This window comes from Myxine glutinosa, chromosome 5, assembly GCF_964187855.1.
Source record: "Myxine glutinosa chromosome 5, kmMyxGlut1.1, whole genome shotgun sequence".
Lineage (NCBI taxonomy): Eukaryota > Metazoa > Chordata > Myxini > Myxiniformes > Myxinidae > Myxine > Myxine glutinosa.
Window position 1 is genome coordinate 72616134 of NC_136265.1, and position 11888 is coordinate 72628021.

Genomic DNA, 11888 nt, shown 5'->3' on the forward strand with positions numbered 1-11888 from the left:
AAAAATATTTCACATGCAGAAGTTCTACCTCAATACCAAAAAAATTAAAGTTTAGGAGTAAAGCAATTCAATTTCCTTTTTTTGCCTTATGTAACTAAGAACCACCCTAATAAATAAATAAATAAATAAATATACATATACAGACTTGGCATTTAATATGGAATATTTTTATTTTTCTTGACTTGGGTTTACTTTCTGAATGCAGTATATAAATCTGGTGAGTTTATTTTACCCTTCGGTGATGTCTTCGTTGAAAGAACCATGTCACTGATTGTCTTTCACAGCAAGAAGTCAATAACAGGATTATATCACAGGTGGCGTGACAAAATGTAAGGACAGGTACATTTGACGATTGGCTTCACAATCGGGTATATAAGGGTTGTTGCGTTCTGTATTAGTGGAAAACAACTGCTGCACGTCTACAAAAGTTATTGCCGCTTCCTCTGGAGATGGTCCGTCAACTTGACAATGCTGTTTGTCATGGAGTGGTGGCTTTACGAAATTCTGGCATGAAACAGCGTGCTATTGCTCGGCAGTATGGCATCACTCAAGGTCAGGTGTCAAAGATCCTGAAACGAAATGATCAGAGGGGTGTCCCTACTCCAATACCAAGGCCAGTACGTCCACGCAGAACGACAAGGAGAGATGATCGCCAGCTGCACCAGTTAGTCTGCAATGGCCGTACCAAGTCAGCTAATCGGCTTAGGGCTGAGTGGCAGCAACTGACAAATGTGCCTGTATCCAGAAGGCTAGTCAACCAACAACTGGTTCAAGCAGGCTATCGTGCCAGGCATCCACTGAGAAAGCCACACCTGACCAGACAACACAGCCAGCGCTGATTGCAGTGGGCCAGAGAGCACCGTCAATGGCAGCCAGGACACTGGAATCACGTGACCTTCAGTGACGAGTCTAGATTTCTGGTCTATCGTCAAGATGGCCGCGTCCGAGTGCGCAGACAAGTGCATGAAGCCCACAACGAAGATTGTATAGTGCCAAGAGTCCAAGCTGGAGGTGGTGGGGTGACCGTTTGGGCTGCTTTTCATGCAGGGGGCAAAACTGACCTGGTTGTTCTGAATGGAAACCTGAACCAGTTCAAGTACAGGGCCATTCTGGAAGAAACATTGCTTCCATTTGGTCGAGGTGGAAGCCTTTCGAGGAAACTTTGCAGCCTTTCGAGGAAACTTTGTCTTCCAAGATGACAATGCACGGCCTCATCGTGCTCGCATGATCCAACACTTTCTTGCTGACCGTGGTGTAGAGCATATGGAGTGGCCTGCCATGTCCCCGGATATGAATCCGATAGAGAACTTGTGGGCAGAATTAACGCGTCAAATCGACCACTTGGACCAGCAGCCGACCTCTGTGCGTGAATTGCAGCAGGCTATTGTCACTGCATGGCAAGCGATTCCTGTCCAAACCTTGGCAAATCTCGTGAACAGCATGCCTCGACGTGTACGTGCTCTCCTGAATGCTCGTGGGGGTTACACGAAGTACTGAACTGTAATTTTACTGTCCGTAATCCCAGTCATTTAGCTTTTGTTTTGGTTGAAATGTTTTTTGGCTAATGTGCAAAATAAAGAGATACTTCTGGAAACGTATAGAAGTTTAACACAGTACTGTCCGTGAATTGAGTTCGATATCAGTTTACATCACTTTCAAGGATCAATTTATTTGCTTCGAAATGTCAAATGTGGTTTTTGTTTCTTTTAAAGGTCACATTAACAAAATCTAGAATAATTTCAACATAATTCCAATGAACTTTTGGTTCTAAGTCATCTTGAAAAGTAAGTTCACCCCCACAAAAAAAAATATTCCATATTAAATGCCAAGTCTGTGTATATCCCATGAGTACGTGTTCTTGTTTGCTGCTCAAGTATACAACAACAACAACATGCATTTTAAAGGCCATTTTCCCTGCTAGAGCGGGGGTTAGCCTTGCGGTCCCCATGACAATCTTCTCCATTTTGCCCTATTTTCTGCATCTCTCCTTGTTAACCCCCTTGCCCGCATTTCTTCTTCCACCATCTTTAGCCAAGTCTTTCTCGGTCTTCCCCGTCTTCTACATCCTTCTACATTCATTTCCATCACTCTTCTCAACCAGTCACTTTCATCCTTCCTCAACACATGACCAAACCATCTCAACCTGTTCCTCTTCACAGCATCAATCACAGGCTCTATTCCCATCATCTTTCGCAATTCATCATTTGTCTTCCTCTCTCAACGATACTCCGCACATCCGTCGAACCATTCGCATTTCCACCCTTTCCAACCTTCGTTGCTGCTCTAAGTTCATTACCCATGTCTCGCTCCCATAAATCATAACACTTCTCACACATGCAGCATACACCTTTCCCTTCAGCTTCAACGACACTCCCCTCATCATCAGCATGCCACGCAATTCCCGAAACTTCTTCCATGCACATCTCACTCGAGCAACCGTTGCCAAGTCTGATCCACCTTCTCCATTCAGCATGTCTCCGAGGCAGCAAAATGTTTTCACACCTTCCAGCTTCACGCCGTCTCCAAGATCCAACTCAACATTTCCTCCATCTGCAGCTCCCTCTGTGCACACCTTACATTTGAATGTAGCTGCCACACTGGTTACTGACCCTCTCAGACCACTACATTTTTTAATGAACCCACTCAGCGCACATTGTACACTGAATGGAGTTCACTCCGACACCCTTCCTACACACAGCACAGGGCCACTTCCCAGTTCTTTCCACCTCACCACATGCTTTACCACTTGCCATCACCTTCGTCTTTCCGATATTCACCTTCAGACCTTTTGTCTCCATACATTCCTTCCACGTGTTCATCTTTTCCTTCAGTCCATCCATACTTTCCGCAATCAACACCAGATCATCTGCATACAACAACTCCCATGGTAAACCCTCCTTTACGTTCTGAGCCAGCACCTCCATCACAGCTACAAATAGTAATGGACTTAGTACCGACCCCTGATGCACTCCCGCCTTCACCTCAAACTCACCACTGTTCCCGTCCTTCGTCCTTACAGCTGTGCGCGCTCTTTTGTACATTGCCATCACTACTCTGATCAACCATTCCTCCACTCCTAACTTCCTCAATGCCCATGTCAATACTTTGCGTGGAACCTGATCGAATGCTTTCTCCAGATCAACAAACCCAAGAAACAACTTCTTCCTCTTCTCCATGCACTTCTCCTGCAACTGCCTCACAATGAAAAGCGCATCTGTCGTTCCTCTTCCTGGCATAAATCCAAACTGTATTTCGTCGATCTTCACTTTCTTCCTTATCCTCCTCTCCAACACCCTTTCCAATACCTTCATTCCATGCTCCAATAACTTTATCGCTCGGTACGAGCCACACTCCAGAGGGTCACCTTTCCCCTTGTATGGAGGGACAAGGGTACTCAGTTCCCAACCACTGGAATGCGGCCTTCTTTCACCACCAGATTACAGATCTCTGTCATTCTCTTCACACCCCAACTTCCTGCTGCCTTCAACATATCTCCCACAACTCCCGTCGGCCCTCCCGCTTTTCTACCCTTCATTGCTTTTATCGCTTCCTCAACTTCCTTCTCAGTTATCTTCTCTGCCGGTCCTAAAACTGGGTTACTCTCTATGTTGCCATCCCATTCATTCTCTGTATTCAACAGCATTTCCATATATCTTTTCCATCTTCCTTTAATTCCATCTGGGTCGACAACGATTTGTCCCACTTCATCCTTCAAGCAACTCACCCCCATCACATCACACCTCTCTTTCGCTATCTGCTTTGCAATCCTGAATACTGCTTTCTGGCCCTCTTCCGAATCCAAGCGTTCTCCGAACATTTTCCTACATGCCTCCTGCGCCTTTGCTACCTCTTTCTTTGCAGCCTTCCTGGCTGCCTTATAACTTTCATGCTCTGCTGTTTCTGCTCCCGTACCCTTCGCCTTCTGCCACTCCTTGAACTTCTTCCTCTTCTCGTCAATCCTCTTTCCAACTTCATCATCCCACCACCATGTTTCCGAGTGCCTCGGTGGTCCTTTTGTCCATCTACATACCTCACCAACGGCTCCCAACAGACTAGCTTTCATTGACATCCAACCACTTTCAAGCTCAACCACATCATCCTCGACCCTACTCAGCCTCTCTTTTAATGCCTCCCTTACTGTCACCTCTTTCAACCTCCACACCTTCATTCTCGGTTGGTACTTCACCCGCCGAGCTCTCCTCGCACCTTCCACCCTTACGTCGCAGACAACCAAGTGGTGCTGTGAAACAGCCTCCTCCCCCGGGATCACCTTTGTGTCCCGGAGGTGCCCCCTATCTCGCCTACGCACCATCAGGTAGTCAACGGTTGTCGTCGACCCACCTGATGTGTATGTAACAAGCTTATTATCCTCTTTCTGGAACTGAGTATTACAAATCAACAAATCAGCTCCATCAGCAAACTCCAAAATCCTTTCACCTTCTCCATTTCTCACACCATATCCGTAACCCCCATGAACTCCATCAAAACCATCCATACTCCTTCCCACATGTCCATTTAGGTCTCCTCCTACCACAACAACTTCCTCATCTTTGACGTTTTCCATCAGCTTCTCTATCGCACACCAGAACTTGTCCTTCTCTTCATCGCTTCGACCAACCTGCGGAGCATATCCTTGACGTTCACGATGGAGATGACGATGGAGATGATGTTCACCAAGAGCTTTCCAATCATCATTTTCACCATCATCAACCTATCACTCACTCTAGTCACACTCACCACACTGTCTACAAACTCCTCAGAAAACATGACACCAACACCATTCACGCCCTCCAGGCACCCTTGCCACACAAACTTGTATTTCTGTCCCTGCCGACCCTTCACCATTCTCACACCAATTCCCTTCCATCTTGTCTCTTGCACACAACATATGTGCACTCTTCTTCTGACCAATACTTCCACCACTTCTCCTGATCTCCCTGTCATTGTCCCTCCATTCCATGTCCCAAACCTCAGAAACCGATCTCCACTTCGGGCTGTACCCTGCCCACATGTAGTTGTAATTGTCATGGTTCTCTTTTTGAGGCAATGTTTTTATGGCCGGATGCCCTTCCTGACGCCAACCCTCTTAGTCGCCTCTTACGACACGCAGGGATACGGCGTACCTATTCTTATCCAGGGTACACACCGGGAAACGTGTTTAAAACATGGAAATTCTGGGGGCGGGGGGGTGGGGGCGGTGTCAGCATCATGGCTGCGGTTTAAACATATTTACATAAATATTTAAACAAAACCATGAAAAACAATCTGGGAAAAGTCTCCAAGTGAGAACGTGGATTTGAGAAAGCAGGAGCAGAGGTGAAAGCAAAACGAGATATAGGGGGCGGGGCACAAGTCGAGACGAGGAGGCCGCACGAGACACCAGGCCGCACGAGGCGCACGAGGCGCGAACAAAGAAACGACTAATTACACACAAATTTGCAACAACTACAAAACCAAAACCAAATAGAAACACACAATAACACATACACAACAAAATACGCAGCGGAAATTTGACAAAGAAACGAACGGGAAAACGCTCAAACTTTGATGCCGTGGAGAGATCGAAGCAAGCCCCGTCGCTCGAGGGACCGGAAGTCTCCGGTCAACCCCCGCTAACCCCCGCTTTGTGCTCAAGTATGAAAGACGTAATTCCAAAATATAAGTTCTTGTTTTACTCGGTAAAGATCGCGTTGCATTCCTTGTGTTTGTGCAAATGCAAAAGCATGAAGGATGACATGTAATCTGGGGTTGTTAAGATATTAATGGTTGGTTATGAGAATGTGTGCAGATACAGTGACTAAAGCAACAAAAGGCTCATGTTCACGTGTCCATATTGCCACGCAGCTCAGTATTATGTTCATCTATATAATTATATAAAACACAGTGTGTGTGTGTGTGTGTGTGTGTGTGTGTGTGTGTGTGTGTGTGTGTGTGTGTGTGTGTGTGTAATGTTACCGATAGACTCCTAAACGGAGAGGCTTACGTGCTTGATATTTGACATAGACACGGCCATTGAACGTGGGACGTTCAAAGTTCAATGAACGTGGGACGAACATGGCCGAACTCAAAATATTTGACGATCCATATTTTTTATTCATATTTACCTCAGCGCATTTCAGCGCACGGAATCAACAGAATCAGAGCGATCATGTGATGACGATATGACGCTATGACGCTATGGAAAAAAAAATCGCTATGACGCTATGACGCTATGACGCTATGACGATATGACGCTATGGAAAAAAAAATCGCTTTGACGCTATGGAAAAAAAAAATCGCTCGCTTTGCCAAGGGGCTCGCTCCCCCCCCCCCCGTTCCCCTCCCCTCCCCCTCCCCTCCCCCGCCCGGCAATGCCGGGTACTTCTGCTAGTCCTTCATGAGAGATGCATGAAAACGCTTGGGTTTTGGTCAGTCAGAAAACACTTGGTCAGTGAAACGGAAAACGCTTGGGTGTGGTTCAGGACGGAATTTATACAATTTGATGATTCATGGCCTGTGCCATCGAAGATTTTCACCTTCACTGACCCCTGTCTGTTTGTTCATTGCGAAAATTGAAGATTTTTCAACTATATTGGTTGGTCTTGTGTGTTATTCTGTATGTATGTCAGTCTATGTCAGTCGCCTACAGATCACAATTTTCAACCGATCTTCACGAAATTTCACCAAATGGCAGAGTTGGTCATAAGCAAGAAGCCTATTGTTTTTGGGGGCAAAGGTCAATAGGTCAACATAGGCTAAAGGTCACTACTTTTGTCAACTTTCTAAAATCCTCAATTTTCATCCGATTGACATGCAATTTGAAGAGCATTTGCTCTTCAGCATTTTGAAGAGCATTGAACTGAATTCAACCACTGATTATATTTTAGGTGAACATAGGCCAAAAGGTCAACATAGGCCACATTTCTAAAATCATCAATTTTCGCCCGATTGACTTGAAATGTTAAAAGGATTTGTACATCTGGTCACTAAATTCAACCCCCAACTATTTTTGAGGTCAACATAGGCCAAAACGTCAACATAGGCCAAATTTCTAAAATCCTCAATTTTCATCTGATTGACTTGAAATGTTAAGAGGATTTGCATATCTGGTCACTGGATTCAACCACCAACTATTTTTGAGGTCAACATAGGCCAAAACGTCAACATAGGCCAAATTTCTAAAATCCTCAATTTTCATCTGATTGACTTGAAATGTTAAGAGGATTTGCATATCTGGTCACTGGATTCAACCACCAACTATTTTTGAGGTCAACATAGGCCAAAAGGTCAACATAGGCCAAATGTCTAAAATCCTCAATTTTCATCTGATTGACTTGAAATGTTAAGAGGATTTGCATATCTGGTCACTGGATTCAACCACCAACTATTTTTGAGGTCAACATAGGCCAAAACGTCAACATAGGCCACATTTCTAAAATCCTCAATTTTCATCTGATTGACTTGAAATGTTAAGAGGATTTGCATATCTGGTCACTGGATTCAACCACCAACTATTTTTGAGGTCAACATAGGCCAAAACGTCAACATAGGCCAAATTTCTAAAATCCTCAATTTTCATCTGATTGACTTGAAATGTTAAGAGGATTTGCATATCTGGTCACTGGATTCAACCACCAACTATTTTTGAGGTCAACATAGGCCAAAAGGTCAACATAGGCCAAATGTCTAAAATCCTCAATTTTCATCTGATTGACTTGAAATGTTAAGAGGATTTGCATATCTGGTCACTGGATTCAACCCCCAACTATTTTTGAGATCAACGTAGGCCAAAAGGTCAACATAGGCCAAATGTAAAAATCCTCAATTTTCATCTGATTGACTTGAAATTTTAAGAGGATTTGCATATCTGGTCACTGGATTCAACCACCGACTATTTTTGAGGTCAACATAGGCCAAAACGTCAACATAGGCCAAATGTCTAAAATCCTCAATTTTCATCTGATTGACTTGAAATGTTAAGAGGATTTGCATATCTGGTCACTGGATTCAACCACCAACTATTTTTGAGGTCAACATAGGCCAAAAGGTCAACATAGGCCAAATGTCTAAAATCCTCAATTTTCATCTGATTGACTTGAAATTTTAAGAGGATTTGCATATCTGGTCACTGGATTCAACCACCGACTATTTTTGAGGTCAACATAAGGCAAAAGGTCAACATAGGCCAAATTTCTAAAATCCTAAATTTTCATCTGATTGACTTGAACTGTTAAGAGGATTTGCATATCTGGTCACTGGATTCAACCACCAACTATTTTTGAGGTCAACATAGGCCAAATGTCTAAAATCCTCAATTTTCATCTGATTGACTTGAAATGTTAAGAGGATTTGCATATCTGGTCACTGGATTCAACCACCGACTATTTTTGAGGTCAACATAGGCCAAATGTCTAAAATCCTCAATTTTCATCTGATTGACTTGAAATGTTAAGAGGATTTCCACATCTGGTCACTGGATTCAACCCCCAACTATTTTTGCGGTCAACATAGGCCAAAAGATCAACATAGGCCAAATGGCTAAAATCCTAAATTTTCATCTGATTGACTTGAAATATTAAGAGGATTTGCATATCTGGTCACTGGATTCAACCACCAACTATTTTTGAGGTCAACATCCTCAATTTTCATCTGATTGACTTGAAATGTAAAAAAAACAAAAAAAAACATTGGCCAAAAGGTCAACATAGGCCAAATGACTAAAATCCTCAATTTTCATCAGATTTTTTTTTTTTTTTTTTTGTATACAAGATCGAGGCTCGTGAAAGAGCTAACATTAATCACACAAAAAGACAAACCGACACACAAAACACAAAAAACAAGGGGAGCGGCAGACAAGATGGGGAGAGAGGGGGAAGGACACAAAAGAGAGGGGGAAGAGGGGGAAGGACACAAACACAACATTTGAGAGCAGGGACATCGGGAGGACTTGGGGGGAGGTGGGAGAGGAATAAAACATATGAACACTGCAAGGACTCTGGGGTGAATTACCGGGGGTAGAAAAGATCAAGGTTTTCGATGGGGGAAGATAAGAGATGGTGGTGAACAGCTGTTTTAAAGACCTGGAGGGAGGAGTGGGATTGAAGGGAGTGGGGGAGTTTGTTCCAGAGGCGGGAGAAAAGAGGAATGAAGGAGTGAAGGTGAGCAGAGAGCCTAGACTTTGGCAGTTTAACCATAAGAGGGTTGCAGGCAGATCTTGTGCGACCTGAAGGAATATTGGGGGGGGACAGAGCACAGAGAGAGCTGGGGGAGCAATGCCGGAGAGGAGTCGGTAGAAGACAGAAAGACCACCAACCTGCCTGCGGTGAGTGAGTGAAAGGCCCTCGGTGTTGACTACATCGCAGGAGATTCCAATGATTCTGAAAGCTTTGGCCTCAACAGCGTGAAGCCGAGCAAGGTGTGAGGCAGGAGCACCAGCCCAGAGGGGGGAACAGTATTCCATTGAGCTGCGGATGAAAGCCTTGTATGTGGTGAGGAGCTCAGGTGTGCCAAGGAAGGACTTCGCACGACGGAGGATGCCCAGTCGGCGACTGGCTTTGGAGGCCAGCTTGGAAATGTGGTTTTCCCAAGAAAGATCATGGCAGATCGTGAGACCCAAAAGCTTGAGCGACAGAACTTCTTGGAGAGGATTGTTGAGAAAGTAGATGGGAGGGTTGTCCAGTCGGTCCTTTCGGAGAGACATTGTAAGAGTGTGAGATTTGTCAGGATTGAAAGACATGTTCCACTTGTTTGACCAGTCTGTGATTTTGTCCAGTCTGTGATTGACTTGAAATGTTAAGAGGATTTGCATATCTGGTCACTGGATTGAACCCCCAACTATTTTTGAGATCAACGTAGGCCAACAACTACTAGTAGGGATTTTGGAAGCATCATGCTAAGCATGACATATTTCTTGTTTGTTTGTATCTGAATAAGATATCTCAAAAAGTTGTAGACGGAGTTGGATGAAACTTGGTGAACAGATTGTGTGTGTGAAGGACGAATCGATTCGATTTTGGTGAAGATCTGAATATGGATTCAGATACGAGAATTATTTAATTTTTAAGTGATTCTTCACCATTGGGAGATCGGGCGAAAAGCGATATGTAACATGATATCTAAAAAAGTTATGAATGACCTAGGACTAAATTTGGGGGACGAGTTGGTTTGGTGATAAGAACAAGCCGAATAGATTTTGGTTCAGGTCCGAATCCAGATCCGGCCTATCATTGGGATACAAAACGTAAACTGTTCAACCTAGCGGAGTATGCTGTCTAGCGAGTGCTGTTCTAGTTTGACAAGATTTTATTCTTTTTTAGGTTTAAATAAACACCAGATTTTTCACTTTTCCTAGCAGGTTGAGGTAAGGGTTTCCAGGTGATTGCCTTCACCACCTGTAAAGCGAATTCCACTTTGGCAAACTTCAGGGAACCGTACTCCATAAAGGTGACATCGTGTGTGTGTGTGTGTGTTACTGTGTATGTGTCACTGTGTGTGTGTGTGTGTGTGTGTGTGTGTCACTGTGTGTGTGTGTGTGTCACTGTGTGTGTGTGTGTGTGTGTGTCACTGTGTGTGTGTGTGTGTGTGTGTGTCACTGTGTGTGTCACTGTGTGTGTGTGTGTGTGTGTGTGTCACTGTGTGTGTGTGTGTGTGTGTGTGTGTGTCACTGTGTGTGTGTGTGTCACTGTGTGTGTGTGTGTGTGTGTCACTGTGTGTGTGTGTGTGTGTGTGTGTGTGTGTGTGTGTGTGTGTGTGTGTGTGTGTGTGTGTGTGTGTGTGTGTGTGTGTGTGTGTGTATCACTGTGTGTGTTACAAATGTTACATGCCATAACTTGTGGATTTTTTTTGGAGATCCAATTTCCCACATACATACACAATTCATACATACAATACATACAATACATACATACATACATACATACATACACAATTTCCCACATATATACACATTTCAATTTTTGGAGATCCAAATTTGGAGATTTCCCTTCAGAATGACAAAATGGTTGACGTGAGTTTTGTCATTGAGCCATTTACTGGTCAAAGATCAAAAATGTGGCTTTAAGAGCCATCTACATAGTTCCTACACAAATGGGAAAAGGAGAAGGGCGGGGGTTGATTGACGTAAATAAAATGGAGATTAGGATGGAAAAGAGGGAGGTTAATGGAAATGTGGGAAAATGGGGAGAAAGTAATGGACAATGGTATCGGTGGAGGAGGAGGAGGAGGAGGAGGAAGAGGAGGAGGAGTGGGGATATGACTGAGAGGAATTGAAAATAGTGTAGGAGGTGAACATGGTGTAGGTGGAGGTGACGGGGAGTGTAAGGGGAGGTAGAAGGGAGCAGGGGGTGTAAGGGAAGAGGATGGGAGTGTGAGGGGCAGGGGAGTGTATGTTATATACGGGGAGTGTAAGGGGAGGTAGAAGGGAGCAGAGCGTGTAAGGGAAGAGGATGGGAGTGTGAGGGGCAGGGGAGTGTATGTTTTATACGGGGGGTGTAAGGGGAGGTAGAAGGGAGCAGAGCGTATAAGGGAAGAGGGTGGGAGTGTAAGGGGGCAGGGAAGTGTATGATATATACGGGGAGTGTAAGGGGGAGACGGGGATACTGGGAGTGTATGATATATATGGTGACTGTAAGGGGCAGGGGAGGTGTATGATATATATGGTGACTGTAAGGGGCAGGGGAGTGTATGATATATATGGGGAGTGTAAGGGGGCAGGGGAGTGTATGATATATATGGGGAGTGTAAGGGGACATGGGAGTGTATGATATATACGGGGAGTGTAAGGAGGATACTGGGATACTGGGAGTGTAAGGGGCAGGAGGGTGTATGATATATATGGGGAGTGTACGGGGCAGGGGACTGTATGATATATGGGGAGTGTAAGGGGGCAGGGGAGTGTAGAGTGTATGATA

General features: G+C 44.5%; 1 protein-coding gene across 1 annotated transcript in view; it reads right to left on the bottom strand.

Annotated features, from left to right (window-relative positions):
- The window catches only part of LOC137427450 (fibrocystin-L-like), a 186226-nt gene extending 180654 nt beyond the window's left edge, over positions 1-5572 (bottom strand). The window contains exon 1 of the mRNA XM_068116962.2: positions 5528-5572. The gene's annotated coding sequence lies outside the window, so the exon portion shown is untranslated. The remainder of the gene's footprint in view (positions 1-5527) is intronic.
- Between the last annotated feature and the right edge of the window lie 6316 nt (positions 5573-11888).